At 45.7% G+C, this 21,945-nt stretch overlaps 1 long non-coding RNA gene across 1 annotated transcript in view; it reads left to right on the top strand.

Annotated features, from left to right (window-relative positions):
• Nucleotides 1-21,945, top strand: part of LOC123938726 — a 39,884-nt gene that overhangs the window by 1,043 nt on the left and 16,896 nt on the right. The gene's annotated exons all lie outside the window — the stretch shown is intronic.

Below are 21,945 nucleotides of genomic sequence, written 5' to 3'. Positions count from 1 at the left end.
GTTTCCAGTGGAAAGGTTCCTAGGGACACATCTCGCTCTGTGGTTCATGAATGTTGGCATGCAGATTGGTCTTACACCGGTCACTTGACCGTCTCAAGGCGGGGGGCTCCCTAAAAATACAGGTCCCTGCCCCTGGCCCTTCCGATTCTGAGGGCCTCAGGTGGTTCAGGGTTAGATTATTGTCTTTTTCCCCTGTTTATTTGAAATTGTTCAACTGCATATAAATATTTCATGAGTAGTTCAGTAATTGCTACGCATACTTCCCCTAGGTTCATTCACCATTCTTAACATTTTCCCCACATTTACTTTATCTTTCCATGTATTTATGTACACACGTGCACACATACACACACACGTGCACACACACACACACACACACACACACACACTTTCTTCTTGGAGCCCATTGACAGTTACTTACAAACATAAATTTCTCTTCACCTTTTTATATTTCCACATTTTTATCCTGAAAACCGAGATATCTACCTCCATTGCCACCATATAATGGTCGCCCTCAGGAGTTTTTACCATTGCTAAGAAGACTATTATCTAACCATCCATTTTCACACTTTCCGTTGTCCCATATGATGTCCTTCATAGTTGTTATTGTTTTTGTTTTGTTTTAATGTTATTTTATTTTTTCAGTGTTCCAAAATTCATTGTTTATGCAGCATGCCATACGTGCCCTCCCTTGTTTTGTTTTTCATCCCTGATCCTATCAAGAGCCCTCAATGCCTTTGGCTTTCACAGCCCTTTAGCCTCCTCAGGACAGTTTCCAACTTGTTCTTCGGTTACCTTGACATTTTCGCTGTGTTGCAGAATGGCCTTCAGCGGGGACATCTGTTTCTTCATGGTTAGATACAGTCAGAACCTTTCTGGCAGCAACGCTGCATAGATGATGAGTGTCACGTTAGCAGACACACCATGTCCATTTGTCTCATTGTCCGGGATGTTAGATTTAACTGCTCGGTGGATGTGGTACCCCACAGATTTCTAGCCCTCGGATATTTTTAGTTGCTCCCGTGTGATTCTGATGCAGAGTCCCGTTTGGGACTCACCAGTCAACTACACTGTTCAGAGATTGGCGGGGGTGGGGGGTTGTCTCTTCTTGAGGGGGCAGGGGGTCTCTGAAGGTGAGGCATTTGGAAGAATTTTTTTGGCTACGGTAAAAGGGAACTTAGAGTCTTCAATGGCAGACTGCTCCTCCATCTGGCATAGCTCATTACATTTTTCACGCCCGAAAGCAAAAAAATAAAAGCAGGGACTCAAGGATGAGTCCACTGGGTAGCTCTGTGGACCACTCAGGTCGTCGTCTCAGGGTCGTGGGATCGAGCCCCTGCGTTGGGCTCCACACTGGGAATGGAGTCTCCTTGAGATTCTCTCACTCCCCCTGCCCCTCCCTCCTGCCCCTCCCCTTGCCCCACCCTGCACCCATTTTCTCTCTCTCTCACACTGCACCATGGACACAAAGCAGCATAATCTTTGACGTTCCCCAGTGAAGGAGGCCAGACATAGAAGGTCACGTACTGTATAATTCCACCAGATTCTTAGAGACAGAAGGCAGAGTGGTGGTTGCCGGGGGTTTGGGGGGAAGAGAGTGGGAATTAGTACCAAGTCACTGTTCAGGAAGATGAGAAGTTTCTGGAGATGGGTTGGAGGTGATGTTTGCGCAAGAACTCGAATGTGGTTAATGCACTTCAAAGAGGTTAACACGGTAAACTTTAATTTCATGTACATTTTACTGAAATAAAAAAAGTTTTTTTGAATTTATTTATACTAAGGCTAAATGACCTACTTTGAAACTTCCCTTCCTTGGTTTTGGCTTCTGGAACAACACAAGATGAACCTTCCTCTCTTCTATATAATATCCTTTCAAGAAGTTTCCAGCCTATTACCCGTGCTGCCCCTCCCTGCCCCCATGTCTGCAACCACGGTGGGAGCAGTAGAAAGTCTAGTGGAAATTTCTTCTCATAACTGGATATTAAAGCAGCCTAGGACTGCCTTAGGGGACAATATATATCAGTGTGCATGTGTGTGTGTATATATATATATATATTCTTTTTTTAAAAGAAAACGAACCATTTTTTAAAAGATTTTATTTATTTATTTGACAGTGAGAGAGCACCAGTGGGGGTGCAGCAGGCAGAAAGTGAGGGAGAAGCAGGCTCCCCACTGAGCAGGGAACCAAACACAGAGCTCGGTCCCAAGACCCTGAGATCATGACCTGAGCCGAAGGCAGACGCTTAACCCACTGAGCCACCCAGGCGCCCCCAAATTAAACATTTTCCTAGTAAAGCAGTCCACCCATGTAGACACGAGACAGTGTCTGTGATCCTCGCCCAGAGTTCTCCCTTTCTACGTGTTTGAGTCCTGTGCCCGCAGAGAATCTTGTAGCTGCTGCTTGAGAGCAAGTTGTGTGTAACGATTTATAACGAATAAGCTATAGAGAAGCTGGGGTCTTTTTATCTCCTTCAGGTTTCAAGGCAGAAGAGGAAAGCTTGGTCATCTGCAAACAGCCTGACATTTCTTGTTAGGTTCCTGTAACGATTCGTAGCCTTTTTAAAAAGACAGGTCACCTTCTCCATAGCAACAAATCCATTTCCTCTGGTGAGGTAGGCCCTGGCATGGTTATTAGCGGTCCTCCCTGCTCAGTGTGCACTTGGCCTTCAGGCTGTGAGCTGTGTCCGGTGTCCCTTGCAACTCCAGATTTAGGCCCACCCAGCTCCTTTGTGTCCTCCGGGCTCCAGGCTGATCAGATGGGCCCAAGGCCCATTCCTGTCCCACGGAATTCACTGAGTAGGCAGAGGGTCTCTCCTTATCCCTCACGGAGGATGGATTCATCAGTACTCCTTGGAGGAGATCTGTGTCTTTCATGGAACGAGGAAGGGTGAAAAGATCCAAAACAGGGACAAGAAATGGAGGAGTTCCAGGTGAGTAGAAGAGGACTGGAGCCTCAGAGGCCTTGGAAGGAGCCAGGCTCTCAGCTTCTCCAGATCACAGGCCCCTTGCACCCACCAACCTGCATGACGGTCTGGGGGAAGGAAAACACCTCGCTGCCTGCAGCCTGACCTCAGGCTCTCACCTCCTTCTCTAAGGCCTTGGGTTTATGTGCTCCCATCTCCCCCAATGGTAGAGTGGCCCATTGGTCTTGGGTAAAGGGATGGCTGCTGTTCCTGAAGAGAAAGAGCAGCGAAATAAACATCTGTAAGGACTTGGTGGCCCTTAGCCCAGGCATGAAGAGGACAGGCAGGCCTTGCAGCATGGTTTGGGTCCAGCCTGATCCTCCCAAGGCCCGTAGAACAACAGTCCAGTTCATGTGGGAGGTCAGCCCTTCAACGACAGGCAGGAGGCTGGGGCTGGGGGTCCCAGATCCTGAAAGCAAGGTCTTCTCACACGAGCCCCCACCCTCTTTCTCCCTACCATCCTAGGCTGAGGCCATGTCCGCGGCACTGGAAGGTTCAGGCTCTTTGCGAGGGGAGGAGGGGACATGGAATGGAAGTTATTTACGTGCCTCGTGACTGCCCCCTCCCATTTCACTCAGCCCCTCCTCTCTGGCAGCCACCTGTCTGGTCTCTGTGTCTATGAGTTCTGTTTTATTTTGTTAGGTTTTTAGATTCCACATCTAAGCACCGTCATGCAGTATTTGTTGTTCTCTGTCTGACTTTTTTTTTTTTAAAGATTTTATTTATTTATTTGACAGACAGAGATCACAAGCAGGCAGAGAGGCAGGCAGAGAGAGAGGAGGAAGCAGGCTCCCCACTGAGCAGTGAACCGGATGTGGAGCTCCATCCCAGGACCCTGGGATCATGACCCAAGCCGAAGGCAGAGGCTTTAACCCACCGAGCCTCCCAGGCGCCCCTCTCTGTCTGACTTATGTCACATAGTGTGACACCCTCCAGGTCGATCCATGTTGTCGCAAATGACCTAATTTCACTGTCCGTTGGCCCTCAGTTTAAATAAATAAATTAAAGGGAGAGAGAGAGAAGAAAAAAGAAATTGAGGAGACAATGCCCTTGGACCCAGAGACCATCGGAATGGTCCCATCCATCTAGAATGACAAGGGTTCTCCTTCCTCATTCCCCCTGCTTGCAGATGGACTCCTGCTCTGCAGGATAGTACTTTCCTTTGTGACAAACCACCTACACATCATCAGGCAACCGCCAACCACTCATCTGCACGACACTATATTTGTGCCCAGTTGGCTTGCTGGGAACTATGTTGCTTCTGTGTCTGCGGTGCGGACGGAAGGAAAGACAACAACAAAAGATCCAGTCCTCTGCCTTGGTGTTAAGAGCAGAAAATGGAGAGCAAGAGTAAAAGCAACTAAGAAGCATTTCGTGTTGAAGGAGGAGGTGAAGGAGGGAGGGGGGCAGGGCTGAAGGTCACGGCCAAGATGCATTTCCTCTATTCGGCATTTGGCCTGACCATCTCTCTGTACACCCAATTCTGTCCTCCAGAAATAGGTGCAGTGACCCATTAAAAAAAAAACAAAAACCCACTCTGAGCAAGTGGGGAACTTCTAGAAACCTTTGATGATTTGTCGGATTATCTTTGCAGGCCCATCACAGAGCAACCTCTAGAGAAACCATATGTAAGGGCCTACTTAGCCAGAGGGAGCCATTTTGTTGTTTATGCAGTAAACTTAGATTGACCCTGCCCCTCCCAGAGGAACTTACTTAAAAGCAAGTTTGGGAAACCAGTCCCAGGTAGCAAAGCCCAGATACAAGGGCGGGTCAGGCCAGGTGGAGCCATCCAATCAGTGGGGCGTGCATACTGTCTCCCTAGCTACCAAGAAGAGTGGGCCCCGCCTTTTGGGCACCAATTCTGACCAAGGAGATAGGCTAGTTCAAATATCTACTAGGGTAAATTGAAATTCAATTGGCCACCCATGTGTGACTTAGCATGACTATGCAGATTTCTCTGTGTGTTGCAATCTCATTGGCCACCTGTGTGTGGCCAGGCCCAACCACATGGCCTTTGCTCTATAAAAGTTAGTCTGTAAAGCAGGGAGGGGTCGCCTCTTTGTAAGAGAGGGCCCCGACCGGTCGATTTGATTCTCGATGCTTGGTGCGAAATAAAGCTTTGGTTGACCTTCGCTTTGTATCAGTCTCGCTCCTTTGATCACGGACCCATTATTGGGGGACCTATCACATATATATTTTTTAAAAAAGAATGAGAATTGACACCAGACATAAAATTGATACATTGACATACAGTAGTCTGGAATTTCATAAAATAAAAAAGTACCAACAGAAATACTAGCGCGTTTTTTGTTGAGGACGTGCTTTGAAGAGGGAAGTGTCGGTGCTCCAAGGACTCCCCGAGAAACGTGAAATACTGTGCCTAATTGTACAAGAATGTGGCCCTAGGAGTCTCCGCACAGAAATACTTTCTGGGCATGCAAAGCTGTCAACGGACAGCCATGGAGACCTCTCCCAATTTCCACTATTCTAGTAAACACTGTGAGATCACATTCCAAGCTTAAACATTCTCCCTCCGTGGACACGGCCCACCATCTTGGAACATTTAGAGCAGTGCCTGTGGGGATGTTAGAATGACCTGGAAAGTTGCCTTCCAAATGGGAGGGGTCCCACCGCCCTGAGCTTATTGCTCTCAGCTCCTCTCCACTGCTTACTGCCGAGGCAGGGGTGAGGACAGGGAGGACGGGGGTCCCAGGCAGCAGCCCTGAAAGAAACTCTGATTTCAGCCCTTGGGTATCTACCCAGGGAGGCAGGAGCCCTGTCTGAATGGTCGTCAGTAGAGAAAACCACAGAACAAAAGTTCGATGGAGAAGGGATCTATATGGCCCTACTTGAACACATCAGGCCCTACATGAGGAAGCTCAGTGTTTCTTAGAGCAGAACAGTTGGACTTGGGTCTCCTGGTGGTACCCTAGGTGATCTGTAGCATCACCTGGCAGGTGTTCTTGCCCCCGCCCCCTGCTTTTTTTTTAATTTAAAAAAAATTTTTTTAAATTTCTTTTCAGCATAACAGTATTCATTGTTTTTGCACCACACCCAGTGCTCCATGCAACATGTGCCCTTCCTAATACCCACCACCTTGTTCCCCCAACCTCCCACCCCCCACCCCTTCAAGACCCTCAGGTTGTTTTTCAGAGTCCATAGTCTCTTATGGTTCACCTCTCCTTCCAGTTTCCCTCAACTCCCTTCTCCTCTCCATCTCCCCTTGTCCTCCATGTTTTTTGTTATGCTCCACAAATAAGTGAAACCATATGATACTGACTCTCTCTGTTTGACTTATTTCACTCAGCATAATCTCTTCCAGTCCCGTCCATGTTGCTACAAAAGTTGGGTATTCATCCTTTCTGATGGAGGCATAATACTCCATCGTGTATATGGACCACATCTTCCTTATCCATTCGTCCGTTGAAGGGCATCTTGGTTCTTTCCACAGTTTGGCAACTGTGGCCATTGCTGCTATAAACGTTGGGGTACAGATGGCCCTTCTCTGCACTACATCTGTATCTTTGGGGTAAATGCCCAGTAGTGCAATTGCAGGGTCATAGGGAAGCTCTATTTTTAATTTCTTGAGGAATCTCCACACTGTTCTCCAAAGTGGCTGCACCAACTTGCATTCCCACCAACAGTGTAAGAGGGTTCCCCTTTCTCCACATCCTCTCCAACACATGTTGTTTCCTGTCTTGCTAATTTTGGCCATTCTAACTGGTGTGAGGTGGTATCTCAATGTGGTTTTAATTTGAATCTCCCTGATCTGCCCCCTGCTTTTTAGAAAAATTTTATTTGAGAGAGAGAGAGAGAGCATGAGTGGGGTGGAGTACAGAGGGAGAAGCAGACTCCCCACTGAGCAGGGAGCCCCATGTAGGACTCGATCCCAGGACCCCGAGATCATGGCCTGAGCCGAAGGCAGAGGCGTAACAACTAAGCCACCCAGGCACCCTTCTTGCCCTCAGATCTTAACCTATGTTGAATCAGTACTAAAAGTCTGATTTCTAATTTATAGGAAATACATAGATAGAGGAACAAAGTTAGATGATCCTTTCAGGAACAGGTACTGGATTGTTCTCTGAGATACTGGACCTTGTTTTTTTTGTTGTTTTTGTTTTTGTTTTTTTCAACACTCCACTGGGATTTAAAAGTAAAAAGAAGAAAGAAGAAGGACAAGAAGCAAAAGATGAGGGAGAAGCCTCTGCTCTATGTTAAAAGATGCTTCAGGGAGTGCCTGGGTGGCTCAGTCGTCAAGTGTCTGCCTTCTGCTCAGGTCATGATCCCAGGGTCCTTGGATCGAGCCCTGCATTGGGCTCCCTGCTCAGCAGGAGACCTGCTTCTCCCTCTCCCTCTCCCCAGCTTCTGTTCCCTCTCTCACTGTGTCTCTCTCTGTCAAGTAAATAAATAAAATCTTAAACAAACAAGTTGCTTCAGGGACATAATAAGCAAATGCAATATATGGTCCTTATTTGGATCCTAATTACAACTGTGTGTGTGTGTATGTGTGTGTGTGTGTGTGTGTGTGTGTGTGTGTGTTTTGGGCGGGGATTGAGGCAATTAGGAAATCTTGTATATGGGCTGCATGATGCCAAGGAATTATCCTTAATTCTGTTGGTTATGATATTGGCACCGCAGTAAGAAAGTTCCCATAGTTTTTAAAGATGTATGCTGAAGTTTGTAGGGGTGAAATGATAAGCTGCCATTGATACTTTCCTTAATATACTTGAAGGGCAGTAAGCTTCTGCCTCTTGATTTTGGCTCAGGTCATGATCTCAGCATCCTGAGATCCAGCCCCATGTCGGGCTCCCTCCTGAGCAGGAAAGGTCTGCTTGAGATTCTTTTCCTCTCCTTCTGCCCCTCCCCCTGCTCATGTGTTCACCCTGGATCTCTCTCTAATAAATAAATCTTAAAAAAATAAAATACTTGAGGAAAAAAAGGATCGATAAAGCAAAAGTCCTTTTTAGAATTCTTATGAGATGCTTGTATTCATGGTTTTATGTACGTGAACATACAGTGTGCACTGGTATAACACATTTACTCTGTGAAATACACACACACCATTGAAAACACGTTAGGCCTATTAGCACACACTTCAGCAGAAAAAAATGTGTTTCTGAGTCTCTGAAAATAGTTTGTTCTTTCTCCCTCTGTTGAAATAACCAAAATCAAACGAACTTTAGCGCAGAGACAGCTCACATACAAAGAAATATGGATGACATTTGAAAAATATAATTTCTTTGAAAATCCACTGATTTCTAAGAAGTTTAAAAAAATAATAACCTGGGCACCTGGTGGCTCGGTGGGTTGAAGCCTCTACCTTCGGCTCAGGTAATGATCTCAGGGTCCTGGGATGGAGCCCCACATTGGGCTCCCTGCTCAGCAGGGAGCCTGCTTCCCTTCTCTCTCTGCCTACTTGTGATCGCTGTCTGTCAAATAAATAAATAAAATCTTTTAAAAAAAATAATAATCTTACCATTGCCATTTGGAACAAGGTGAGACTGCATTCTTCCTGGGGGGCCCAGGCTTTCTCTAGGACAGTAGTCTTCAAAGTAGCACCTGGGAACTTTTAGAAATGCAAATTCTCCAGGTGTTCCCCATCCAGGGAATCAAAGGTCTGTGGATCTACCCCCAAGGCTGTGGGGTGGGGCCAAGATCTTGCTTTTAACAAGCCCTTGGGATGATCATGATGAGAACCAGGGCTCTGAGAGCCAGCAAGTTTTAAGTGTCAAGAAGGTGCTATCAATTCTGGGAACCCCTGAGAGGCTTGGGCAGTGTGGAAGTAACGCATTAAATGATTCGTCCCTCCTATTTGCTAAGTGGTGGGGGTTTATCCAGTGCTAAGGTCCCACATCCTCTCCTATGAACATCTCAGCTCATATAGCTATTCACAGGAGTATGGGTTGACAGTACTCTTGAATTACAGGCCTGGCCAGGAGGCTATGTTCTGGAAGGATTGTTCTGGAAGGATTTGGAAGGCGGTTGCCAGCTTGTGTCTTTTTCACCTCTCATGCTCAATTAGATGAACTGCACCCTTGAAGTTTTATCAGCTGTGCGGCATTTGGCCAACTCCTCTGGCCTTAAGGGATGGAACTTAATCCAGTCCTTGGCAGGTCCCCAGCTCAGGCATTTTCAGTTACTCAGCACTTTGAATTTATGCAAAAGTTAGAAACAGGCAAAGGAATTAGCAGACATCTGTGTTACACTGGAAACATTTTCTCTCCCTTTGATCTCTGTGAGAAATGAGAAATCGTTCTGCAAGGAAAAATGTCATATTATTCAAAGAGGAAACTTCCCTTGAAAAATATCGTTGTGCTTCTAAATTGCCTGCTTGCTAACTCCTGGGTGAGAACAGAAAAAAGGAAAGTCACCTGCCAGTTTCATGGACTTCTGGAGGCAGCTTGGAACAGGCTGAAGCTGTGTTGCTGGAGGGCGCAAGGACCCAAGTCTCCGTTTTGGGGAAAAATCAACTTGAACAATCTTTAGTTGGAAAGACACCATTGACCATCCAAGTCCAGTCTCATGAGGGTCATGACTGCTTACCAACTTGGAGATTCAGGTCGTAATGCTAAAAGGGGAAGCTGTTCTACAGATTTAATGTGATCCCGATCAAAACACCAACAACAGTTTTCACAGAATTAGAACAAAAAAAATCCCTAAATGTATATAGAACCATGAAAGACATTGAATAGACAAGGCACTTTTTGAAAAAGAAAACCAAAACCATCACAATTCTGGACTTGAAGTTATATCACAGAGCTATGGTCATCAAAACAGTATGGTACTGGTACAAAAATAGACACACAGATCAACAGAACATAATAGCAAACCCAGAAATAAACCCACAGTTATATGGTCAATTAATCTTTGACAGAGGAAGAAAGAAAATGCAGTGAAAGAAAGTATCTTCAACAAATGATGCTGGGAAAGCTGAACAGCTACATGCAAAAGAATGAAACTGGACCACTTTCTTGCACCATACACAAAAATAAATTCAAAAATTATTAAAGACCTAAATTTGAGACTCGAAATTATAAAAATCCTAGAAGAGAGCACAGGTAGTAATTTCCTTAACATGAGCTTTAGCAACATTTTCCTAGGTATGTCTCCTGAGGCAACGGAAATAAAAGCAAAAATAAACTATTGCGACTATGTCCAAACAAAAAGCTTCTACACAGTGAAGGAGACTGATAGGCAGCCTACCGAATGAGAGAAGACATTTGCAAATGACATATCTGAGGAAGGGTTAGTATTCAAAATATATAAAGAACTGAAACAACACCTCTAAAGAACATTGAATCCAATTAAAAATGGGCAGAAGGCATGAACAGACATTTCTCCAAAAAAGACTCCAGGTGACCAACAGTCACATGAAAAGACACCCATCATCACTCATCATCAGGGAAATGCAAATCAAAACATCAGTGAGACATCACCTCACACCTGTCAAAATGGCTCAGATCAACAACACAACAAAGGACAGGTGTTGAGGAGGACATGGCAATAAAGGAATCCTCATGCATTGTTGGTGGGAAGGCAACTAGTGCAGCCACTGTGGAAAACAGTATGGAGGTTCCTCCAAAAGTTAACAAGATCCAGTAATTGCACTTCTGGGTATTTGCCTCAAAAAACAAAAACATTAATTCAAAGGGATACATGTACCCCGATGCTTATAGCAGCATTATTTACAATAACTAAATTATTGGAACAGTCCAAGTGTCCCATCAGTTGATGAATGGATAGAGAAGAGGTTGCATGTATATACAATAGAATATCTTTCAGCCATAAGAACGAACGAAATCTTGCCATTTGCAACAATATGGATGGAACTAGAGGGTATAAGGCTAAGCAAAATAAGCCAATCGGAGAAAGACAAATGCCATACCTCTCTCATATGCGGCATTTAAGAAGCAAAGTGAGCAGAGGGGAAAAAAGAGAGAGAGAGACATAGCCAAACTAAGAAATACTCTTAACTCTAGAGAAAAAACTGGTGGTTACTGAAGGGGATGTGGGTGGGGGGACAGGTGAAATAGGCGATGGGGATAAGAGCATACTTACAATGATGAGCACTAAGTAACATATAGAAATATTGAATCGCTGTACTCCACACCTGAACCTCATACACCTGTCGGTTAACTATACTGGCATTTAAAATACACTAAAATAAAGGGGGAAGCTGTTTTCCTCCTAAGTGACAAGACAGGGTGTAAAGAGCATTGATCTGAAAACCTAACAGTACGAGGTTCAAATCTCAGCCGAACACTTAACATCTGTCTGAACTAGGTCAGAGTCCTTCTTCAGTGAGCCTCCATGTTCTCACTTCTGGAATGAGAGTAACAGCTAGCTTGCAAAGGTTATCTGAACTGACACACACACACGCAAGCACACAGGTGTGCATGCACACGCACACACGCATACAGAACATTCTGCGTGCTTCTGTAAGCATGACTTAGCTCATATCTGATTGCTAAATCCTGGAATAATGGCAGTATTACATGGAGGTCCTGATGAGTTTCCCCAGTCCACTAACTCTTCCCGCTGGGGTAGCGGCAGTTGACCACGTCTGTCTGCAGAGCTTCAATACGGCAAGTGTAAGGAGCACAGCACTGTCGGTGATGACGGGTTGCCTGTCACATTTTTGGCTCAGTTCAACCCACTGCTCTCAGAAAGTGCTCACCGCGTGATTGCCCCTACTCTTGGGGCGTGTTGCTGTTGTCACCCTAACTCAGCAGCCCGACATGCCTTTTTACACCCCTTCCTGTCAAGATGCATTCACGTCCTAATTTTTTTAAGTAAAAATATCAGGTTTACTGTAGCATCTATCTCTTTGTTAGGAATGTGTTTTTTGTTTGTTTGTTTTTTACTATACTCATGGTTTTATTAAGATAATGATTTCTGTTGATGCCCTGGCTATGAATTTTTGTAGATTTTAAGAAACACACTCCTACTGATATTTTCACAGAAGCCCTGCTGGTTTAAGGGTGAATGCTCATTTTAGTCTGAATCTTGCAGAGTGCTGGACTGATCGGGAAGATGGAGATTGTAGTAAAGCAGAAATTGCATGATGCAAAAAAACTGCACACACACACATGTCCATAAGCATGTGCACACATGCACAATATACACACGTGTAGACACATACATATACACGGATATGTATACACACATGCATATACACACATTCACACATTTATACATGTGCATACATATGTGTATCTCCCCATATGTATGTTTTGAGTCTTGGTAGCAGTGGTAGACACTTGTCATTCACCTTGATCTCCCAGCTCCTAAACTTCTGTCCTTGGAGGTGTCATCCATGCCCTTATGACTTCCATGGGGACAAAGATTACCTCTTGATACAGAGTCTAGAAAGGCTAGATACCCATTTGCCCACCCACCCCCTTGCAGCAAGGGCAGAGGTCTGTGCACTCGCTCTGCCCCCCAGAGCAACCCATGCCAAGACTGCTATGGGAGCTAGTGACCCTAAACCCAAGGGCCAGGATCTCTGTCATTGCCATGGTGAACTTCCCAGCGTGATTTCGAGCCATAGCTCCCTTGTGCTTCCTTCCTGTACCTCCTGAATGTAGCATTTGTTGGTCTTCCTATGGTTCCTCCTTCCAAAAAACTCATCTGCTTAACTCCACTGGAATTAGCTTTCTGTGGCTTGTTATAAAGAACTCCAGCTAATCCAGGAGTCATTATTATCCTAAATTCATTCTTTTCTCTTTCTTTTTTTTTTTAAAGATTTTATTTATTTATTTATTTGACAGCGCGAGAGAGAGATCACAAGTAGGCAGAGAGGCAGGCAGAGAGAGAGAGAGAGGGAAGCAGGCTCCCCGCCAAGCAGAGAGCCTGATGTGGGACTCGATCCCAGGACCCTGAGATCATGACCTGAGCCGAAGGCAGCGGCTTAACCCACTGAGCCACCCAGGCGCCCTCTCTTTCTTTTTTCTTAAAAAAATTTTTTTAAATTTATTTGACAGACAGAGATCACAAGTAGGCAGAGAGAGAGGCAGAGAGAGAGGGGGGAAGCAGGCTCCCTGCTGAGCAGAGAGCCCGATGTGGGGCTCGATCCCAGGACCCCGGGATCATGATCTGAGCCGAAGGCAGAGGCTTTAACCCACTGAGCCACCCAGGCGCCCCATTCTTTTCTTTCTAAACGTCTACCTCATCCACTCCACTTTAAGGGATCCCCGAAACTACTGTTCTGGGTAGCTATGGCCGCATCTACCAAGCCACCCCCAAATATTAGTAGCTTAGGACAGCAATTTATTATTATCCTGGTTCCAGGGGTTGACAGGTGTCTCATGCAGTTGCCGTTCCACAGTTGCTGGCTGGAATCTTCTGGAACCAGGATGGTTCCTTCCCTGACCCGTCTGGCTCCTTGTCTTCTCTCTCTCTCTCTCTCTCTCTTTCTTCATCATGTCCCAACCTCTAGGCCCCTCCCTGTGGCTTTCACAACACGCCGGCTTCACAGTGGGCATAGATGGCAGCTAGGTTTGAAGAGGCAGGAATGGGGCACTTAAGGACCACCACTGGAAGCCACACAGAGTCAGTTCTGTGTGCCATGGGTCAGAGCGGTCACAGGGCCTGCCCCAGCGCAAGGGTGGTGGGGGGACGGAGGCGTGACCTCCAGTCCTTGAAGTGGGAGACCCAACATCCTGTTGCCAGTGCCAGAGACATTTTTGTGGTCCTCTCTGGAAGATGCAGTCTGCCGCACTCCTCCTTGAGGGGATAGATCCCATCCAGAGACAAAACAGAAAACATTCAAGCAGTCTGGTTTTTAAAAAGCAAAGTGTCCATCCTTATAGGGACGAGATAAGTTGTCCCTGGAATCAGACACAGAACATGCAGTGGAACAGTTTCTAAAGGGAGGGGTCAGCTTCTCATGGGAGAGCCTGCCTCGCCCCCTTTACCTGGGGTCCTCACCTCTGCTTTGGGGGGAATAATGCAGCACAACTGGGGACTTCTTTGAGAGTTTTTAGAATCCCAGGGAAAAGTTCTCGCCCGGGGAGTTTTGGGGTTTTTTTTGTTTGTTTATTTGGTTTTTTTTTAAATACTTGTGAAAATCTACCAAGCCAAGAAAAATGATAAGCAGGATCCTACCTGACAAAACTTTGGAATCGAGTGTTTTCAAAAATAATAATAAGCAAATTAAAAAGGTAAATGCACTGCTGAGCTGTGGGCCTTGCCCTGAGCTGCATGAGACGTAGGAATGCTGTAAAGGGCCAGGACATCATTCCTCAGTTTGATTTTAGCAGTTAAAACTCACAGTGTCTGAACACAACTTGATTTAGCATAGTGTCTGCCCAAGGAAGAGTCTGTTTACCTTCCCACAAAGCAATCGTTTCCTGTGGCTCCCCTTCAGGGAGGCAGAGGAGTGTAATTTGTCTCTGATCTCCAAGACCTTGGACTCTTAAAGACGGTTTTTCTTATTTATCACGTTGACATTATTGCCTGGGGCTGCCTGCGGTCTTGATAGCAAGTACCTGACAGAAGGACCTCTCCTGGTTTCACAAAGTTTCTGGATCTAGCTTTAAAAAAAAAAAAAAATTCTGTTCAGGGACGCCTGGGTGGCCCAGTGGGTTAAGCGTCCGCCTTCAGCTCAGGTCATGATCTCAGGGTCCTGGGATCGAGTCCCGCATCGGGCTTTCTGCTTGGTGGGGAGTCTGCTTCTCCCTCCATCTTTGCCCCTCCCCACCATTCGTGCTCTCTCTCAGATAAATAAATAAAATCTTTAAAAATGGATGAGTATGGGGTGCTTGGGTGGCTCAGTGGGTTAAAGCCTCTGCCTTCAGCTCAGGTCATGATCCCAGGGTCCTGGGATCGAGCCCCACATCGGGCTCTCTGCTCGGCGGGGAGCCTGCTTCCCTCTCTCTCTCTGGCTGCCTCTCTGCCTACTTGTGATCTCTGTCTGTCAAATAAATAAATAAAATCTTAAAAATAAAATAAAATAAAAATGGATGAGTGAATGAACAAATGAAAAATTTGGAGCTCTTCCATACTTGTCCAGAAAAGGGTCTTGCTCTTCTGGAGCCTCAGGGGTCTAGGGTCATGTGGATCCTTTTTGGTTCATGGACCATCACCAATCCCCCACACCCCACGCCCACCATGCTGGAGGCCAAGAGGAATTCCATTTGGCTCAGAGAGTGAACCACACGCACTGAGTGCATGACAAGAAACCGCTTTGAGAGTTGAACAACGAGTGCGCTTTCGACCATCCTAGTTCTTTTTAAGCTGCTGTTATTTATATGATGCTATTTAATCTATAGCGCTTGACACATAGTAGCTGCATGATGCAGGTTGAAGGAGCAAGTTTCTTACTTAGGGCGAACGCGAGTTCCGTCCTCGCAACTGCCGAGCGGGGCTGCAGAGCGTCAGGTGCGTGAGACGAAGAAAACGTCACCCCCTTGAAGCATTAATAACACATCGGCGTCTTATATTAACACATCGGCATCTTATATTATTGTATAAATGGGTCTTAAGTCTCTCCCTCGGCGAGCCAGCGCATCGGACACACGTTACTCTTAGCCTGATTGGAATGCTTCCAGAATGCACTTTCACATGTTACAGGTGCCTTACTGTCTGAGCGGAGTCTTCCCGCAGCCCTGGTTGGAAGTGGGGGGTGGGGGGGACGGTGCGGGGGAGGGTAGGGGGAGCTCAGGGAAGAAAGTGTGAAGACAGCTCCCGCACTGCACAGGGGACGTATGCTTTCTGTTGCGTCTCTCCCACCCTGCTGTCTGCTTCTGCCATCTAAGCGAGGCAAAAAGCCGCTCATCCCTCTCCAGGGTCCAGACTTTCCGGAGAGGACAGTAATGGGGGGTGGTCAGAATGGCACGTACCATTCTAGACGTGTGGAGGCCAGATAAGCCATCGCAAGCACTGCCATGAATGCCTAGAGCAGAGTTCATGCATGGCCTGTGATGCATGTCTTAAGGTGGTAGGGAGTAATTCTCCCAATAGAATTAACAGTTGCGAGGGGCTGAGCGGGATCCTGACGCATCAGTGTCTTGTTTGATTCAAGTACCCTATTGTCCGTTGAAGAAAAGAAGGTCCAGCCTGTGCCTGACCACGGACAGGAATGCAAATTGAGATCTTCCCAATACACCCACAGATGCCCTTGTCTCTATATGCAGAAGACGTGTATTTGTACAAGACACATTGTGTTTAATATACATCGTGTCTCTGACGTCCAATATAGAGTATATACTTTGATATGTATGTGTGTGCATGTACATACGGTGTGTATACACACATCGTTTTTTTAACTTCGGGAAGGAAGAAATGCAGAATTGAGTGCAGCCTCCTGAGTGAGAAGGAGAGAAAACCCCTCCCTCAGTGCTCATAGCTCCCCATTGGAAATGTTGGGTATTGCTGCTGGAAAGCATCCCACCCCAGTGTGAGCAGAAAAATGGTTATAGGCAGCTTCACCCTCGAGCCCTGACCCCATCATTGGGCTCATTAGGTCTGCATTGAGAGGGGGAGGTGTTTTCCCCGTCAACAACAGCCTCCTGGGGAGGGGGGGTGCCCGTGACTTGGTGGCTGTGGCGGGTTCTCCGCACCTCAGGGAAGAAAGCCAGGTGAATCGCATGGAGAAGGACCCTACCTGCTGCCATCTTCCTGCCCAAAATGGCGGTCTTCGGAGCTAGGAAGAGGCTCCCTGCATTTTGCACGAGGTTAAATGTGACTAATGGCTTTGCCACTGACACTATATTGTGTTTTGGCCATGGAGGAACTGAAAAGATTCCCTCCATGTATCTATCGTCAGCGCCTGGAATGAGAACTCTGGAGAAGCATAGAGACAGACCCATGAGTCTTCTGACTAAGTTACAGGAGGTGTCAGAGCTACTGGGCAGGGGCAGATGGTGCCTTGTGTGCACTTGGCCATGGCTGCAAGCAGCAGAGAGCCCAGAGACCATGTGAAAGGGCAGCCATCCCCCCACAGTCAGCTCTGTGGCCGGGATAGGTAGGGTTAGGAGGTCCTTCTTCTCTTGTCTGTGGAGCCTACAGAATAACCTTCCTTCTCCCCAAGGCACAGACCAGAGACGCGCTGGACACCTTGAGTTTACATAATGCTCTTCATCCGGACACCTCAAGACACTTCCTCAGAGAGAATTTCTGAAAAGAAATCTCTGAAAAGAGATGGAAGAAAAATCAAAGCAATCACTGTTACAATCCCACTCTGGTTCTAGAACATGGTGAAAAGAAAGGGTCTGTCCTGTCAGCTCATTTCCCCCCATCGCTCCCCCCACCGACTGATTCCCAGAGGTAACTTAGCAAATAGCCAGCATTCCAGGGACTTCATCAATCAGGGCTGACTTAGGAGATTTTGACACGCCGAAGGTGGTTTGGTGAGCTGTGTTTCAGACTTGATTTTTCATTAGAAAGGACATGGGAAGTTGGGAATTAAGTGGGAACAGAACAAACTGGCAATGGGTATGTGTTCCAACTGCTAAATCAGACAAACACTGAGTCATCCGGCTTCACCAAGCCCTTCTCTGTGAAAGCCGTCCATGGACTTGACCACCTGCCTGTGTTTGTCAACTGCAAATAGGTTCAAAGACATTATTCTGATAAAAGGTGGATTGATTTCATTCTTGTCCCCCCCTCAAGGGCTGACCTAAGAGGTGCACTTCGGATTTTCTTTTCCTTTTTTTTTTTTTTTTTTGAGATTTTATAGTAATCTCTACACCCAAACGTGGGGCTCAAGCCCACGACCCCGAGATCGAGAGTCACGTGCTCCTCCGACAGAGCCAGCCGGGTGCCCTGGGAGTGGATTTTATTCGTAAAAACGCTTCAAAGGCTTCACGGTCAGAATATTTATTTCGTTCTTCTGCATTTCTAATGCAAAATAAACTGACCTATTTCACATAGCCCCAGCCTCGTAAAAGATAAAATTTACCTTCTGGCCTCAGTGGCAGGAGTAGGAACTGTTTGCTCCATCACAAAATAAACTCAGAGAGGAGTTTGAAATCAGGTCAGATAAAAATCAGCAGTCAGGTTGCCTCCTTTCCCACCAGCCTTAAATTTTCCATCAGGGGGAAAAAATGTAACAGCAGAGACAAAGAACAAAAGAGGGGAAAAAATAAGAAACGCGGAATACAATGAAAATATGTAAAATAGGCCTTGGCGAAATCGCTGTTGGTTGAAAAGTGTATCTGTGTGGAAAACGCAGCATTTTTGCCTTCCGTTGGTTTAGGAGATATTTATAAAGTACTCATGGGTAACTCCTCGGCAAGAGACACAAGCAAGGTGACTTGAGACGGTCATGTGTCACAAACTCAGAAGGCTACAGGACCAAAGCAGCTAATGCAGATGTGTGGCTGTGATCAAGGCAGGAGGGAGGAGCAGACAAACAGGAGGATGCTTGCTCTTCTAAAACACTCACATTTAATTGAAAAAAAACAAAAAAAAAAAAGCCCATGGCCTATTGTGGGCTTCCATGCTTCCATCCCTGCAACATGAGGAAGAAGTCAACCCTTCTGGAAGTTTTGTTTGAAATAAACCTTGAAGAGGGGGTAAGGTTTCCAAAACAGAAGAATAAAAATGAGTAAGAGCAGGAAAAGACATTGTCACCCAAAAATTCTTGCCAACAGAAACCCAAGTTGCTCTAGGAGAGGAACTTCTGTGAGTTGGATGAGGTCTTGAGTACCGGTGGGAGGAGTATGTCCAGAATAGAAATCCAGATCGCCTCCAGACTCTTCTTTTCCCAGGGTCCTGTGGCTCCCAAATGACCCTCCCATCCTTCCTGCCCTCTGGCCCAAACCTAGGAGTCATCACCTTTCACTTTGTTTTTCTCTCAGACCCCAGGGACAGGGTCAGGTGTTATGGAAATGAATCTCACACACTGGTGGAGAGCAAGGTTCTCTTTAAGAAAAAGACTATAAAGCTGAGTTCACAAGTGAATATTGATTTTGGGTGGGCTTGTGCACGGGACAGGGTGCCCCCCTCTGCAAACCCTCTACCATAGCCATCCTTGGCATCTATGGCCTCTGTCTTCAAAAATATGTCCCGGGGCACCTGGGTGGCTCAGTGGGTTAAAGCCTCTGCCTTCGACTCAGGTCATGATCCCAGAGTCCTGGGATCGAGCCTCACATCGGGCTCTCTGCTCAGCAGGGAGCCTGCTTCCTCCTCTCTCTCTCTGCCTGCCTCTCTGCCTACTTGTGATCTCTGTCTGTCAAATAAATAAATAAAAATCTAAAAAAAAAAAAATATGTCCCAAGTTCAACTGCTCTTCCTGACATCAACCACTCCCTCTCCAAACCAACCCACCACCAGCAATGGCATAGTTGCCTATGCTTCTGGCCCTTAACTCTCTCCCTAGCAACTCCCCCCACTCCTTGCTCTGCTGCCCTATGTTCCAAACATGTCAGGCACAATGATCCTTTTAAATAGAAATCCAATTACATCATCCCTTTCCTCCCATTCATGGCTATCCATCCCGCACAGAAATCCAAGTCCTTCCTGTAGGCTCTGGGGTCCTTGTATACAGCCCCTGCTCACGTCTGCCACTGTCCCCACTCATCACTCCATTGTAGCCATTCCTATACCAAGTCTAACAGCTCACTGCCTTGAGGTCTTTCTATTTGTTTCTCCTTCTGCCTGGACCACTTTTTCCCTAAATATTTTCATGTTTGTCTCCCTCACTTTATTCAGCCTTAGCTCAAATGTTGCCTCTGATGACTCTCTCTAAATGCACCACCTTTTAACCTCTATCCCCTTACTTTATTTACTTGATATCCCATTATCACTGTGTGCTTTATTATTATTTATTCATTTGCTGTCATATAGTGCCCGCACTGGATGTAAACTCCGTGAAGGCAGGGATTCTGCATGCTTTATTTGCTTCTGTTTTCCTAAAGTCTAACCCACTACCTGCCACGGAGAATACTGTAAATCCTTCTCCGGAGAAAAATGATGTCTTCCAAAGCCTCCACAATTTTTAGACCCGATGTCTAGCATTTGATTTAAGAAATCATTCCAAGTGTATCAAGAAACAAGACCAGAAGGAGAAAAAACAGACAACAGAAAGAGACACATGGATGACCCTGTTATTGAAATTATGAGGCACAAACTCTGTGGTAAGTGTAATTAATATGTTTAAGGAAATGGACTGGACATATGGGACATGATGAAGGTACAGATGAAGTATGGTAAAAAGGCCTAACATGACAGAGTGGAGAGCCTAGATATGGACCCTCAACTCTATGGTCAAATAATCTTTGACAAAACAGGAAAAAATATACAATGGAAAAAAGACAGTCTCTTCAATAAATGGTGCTGGGAAAACTGGACAGCTATATGTAGAAGAATGAAACTCGACCATTCTCTTATACTGTACACAAAGATAAACTCGAAATGGATAAAAGACCTTAACGTGAGACAGGAATCCATCAGAATCCTAGAGGAGAACATAGGCAGTAACATTTTCGATATCAGCCACAGCAACTTCTTTCAAGATATGTCTCCAAAGGCAAAGGAAACAAAAGCAAAAATGAACTTTTGGGACTTCATCAAGATCAAAAGCTTCTGCACAGCAAAGGAAACAGTCAACAAAACAAAAAGGCAACCCACAGAATGGGAGAAGATATTTGCAAATGACAGTACAGACAAAAGGTTGATATCCAGGATCTATAAAGAACTTCTCAAACTCAACACACACAAAACAGATAATCATATCAAAAAATGGGCAGAAGATATGAACAGACACTTCTCCAATGAAGACATACAAATGGCTATCAGACACATGAAAAAATGTTCATCATCACTAGCCATCAGGGAGATTCAAATTAAAACCACATTGAGATACCACTTCACACCAGTTAGAATGGCCAAAATTAGCAAGACAGGAAACAACGTGTGTTGGAGAGGTTGTGGAGAAAGGGGAACCCTCTTACACTGTTGGTGGGAATGCAAGTTGGTGCAGCCACTTTGGAGAACAGTGTGGAGATTCCTCAATAAATTAAAAATAGAGCTTCCCTATGACCCTGCAATTGCACTGCTGGGTATTTACCCCAAAGATACAGATGTAGTGAAAAGAAGGGCCATCTGTACCCCAATGTTTATTGCAGCAATGGCCACAGTCGCCAAACTGTGGAAAGAACCAAGATGCCCTTCAGCGGACGAATGGATAAGGAAGATGTGGTCCATATACACGATGGAGTATTATGCTTCCATCAGAAAGGAAGAATTCCCAACTTTTGTAGCAACATGGATGGGACTGGAAGAGATTATGCTGAGTGAAATAAGTCAAGCAGAGAGAGTCAAGTATCATATGGTCTCACTTATTTGTGGAGCATAACAAAGAACATGGAGGACATGGGGAGATGGAGAGGAGAAGGGAGTTGAGGGAAACTGGAAGGGGAGATGAACCACGAGAGACTATGGACTCTGAAAAACAACCAGAGGGTTTTGAAGGGGGCGGGGGGGAGGTTGAGGAACCAGGTGGTGGGTAATAGGGAGGGCACGTACTGCATGGAGCACTGGGTGTGGTGCAAAAACAATGGATACTGTTACGCTGAAAATAAAAATAAAAATTTAAAAAGGCCTAACATGAGATGAGTTCAAGGCAGAGAAGACATGGGGTGTTTGAAGAGAGTTCAAGATGAGCTCAAGGCAGAGAAGACATGGGGTGTTTGAAGAGATACTGGCTAAGAATTTTCCAAAAATGATAAAGTACATTCAGCCACAAATTCAGTAGACTCTCCAATCCCCAGATGGAGATACCTACAAAGAAAACCACAGTTGGGCCCATCGTAGTCATGCTGCTAAAAATGACAAAGTGGGAATCTTTGAAAACAGAAGGAGGGGAAAGAAAGAAAGAAAAATGGAGTAAAGGAATCTGGAAAAGTAGTCACTATCCTCAGAAGATCAAGAAGAATGACAAATTGGTTCCCAAGAGATAACGCTGGAAGTCAGAAGACAATGTAATAGCATCTTTAAAGCACTACAAGGAAACAGTTGCCAAAGTAGAAATCTATAC

This window comes from Meles meles, chromosome 3 (assembly GCF_922984935.1).
Source record: "Meles meles chromosome 3, mMelMel3.1 paternal haplotype, whole genome shotgun sequence".
Lineage (NCBI taxonomy): Eukaryota > Metazoa > Chordata > Mammalia > Carnivora > Mustelidae > Meles > Meles meles.
Note: the sequence above shows the minus strand (reverse complement) of the source record. Positions and strands in the feature narration are given on the sequence as shown.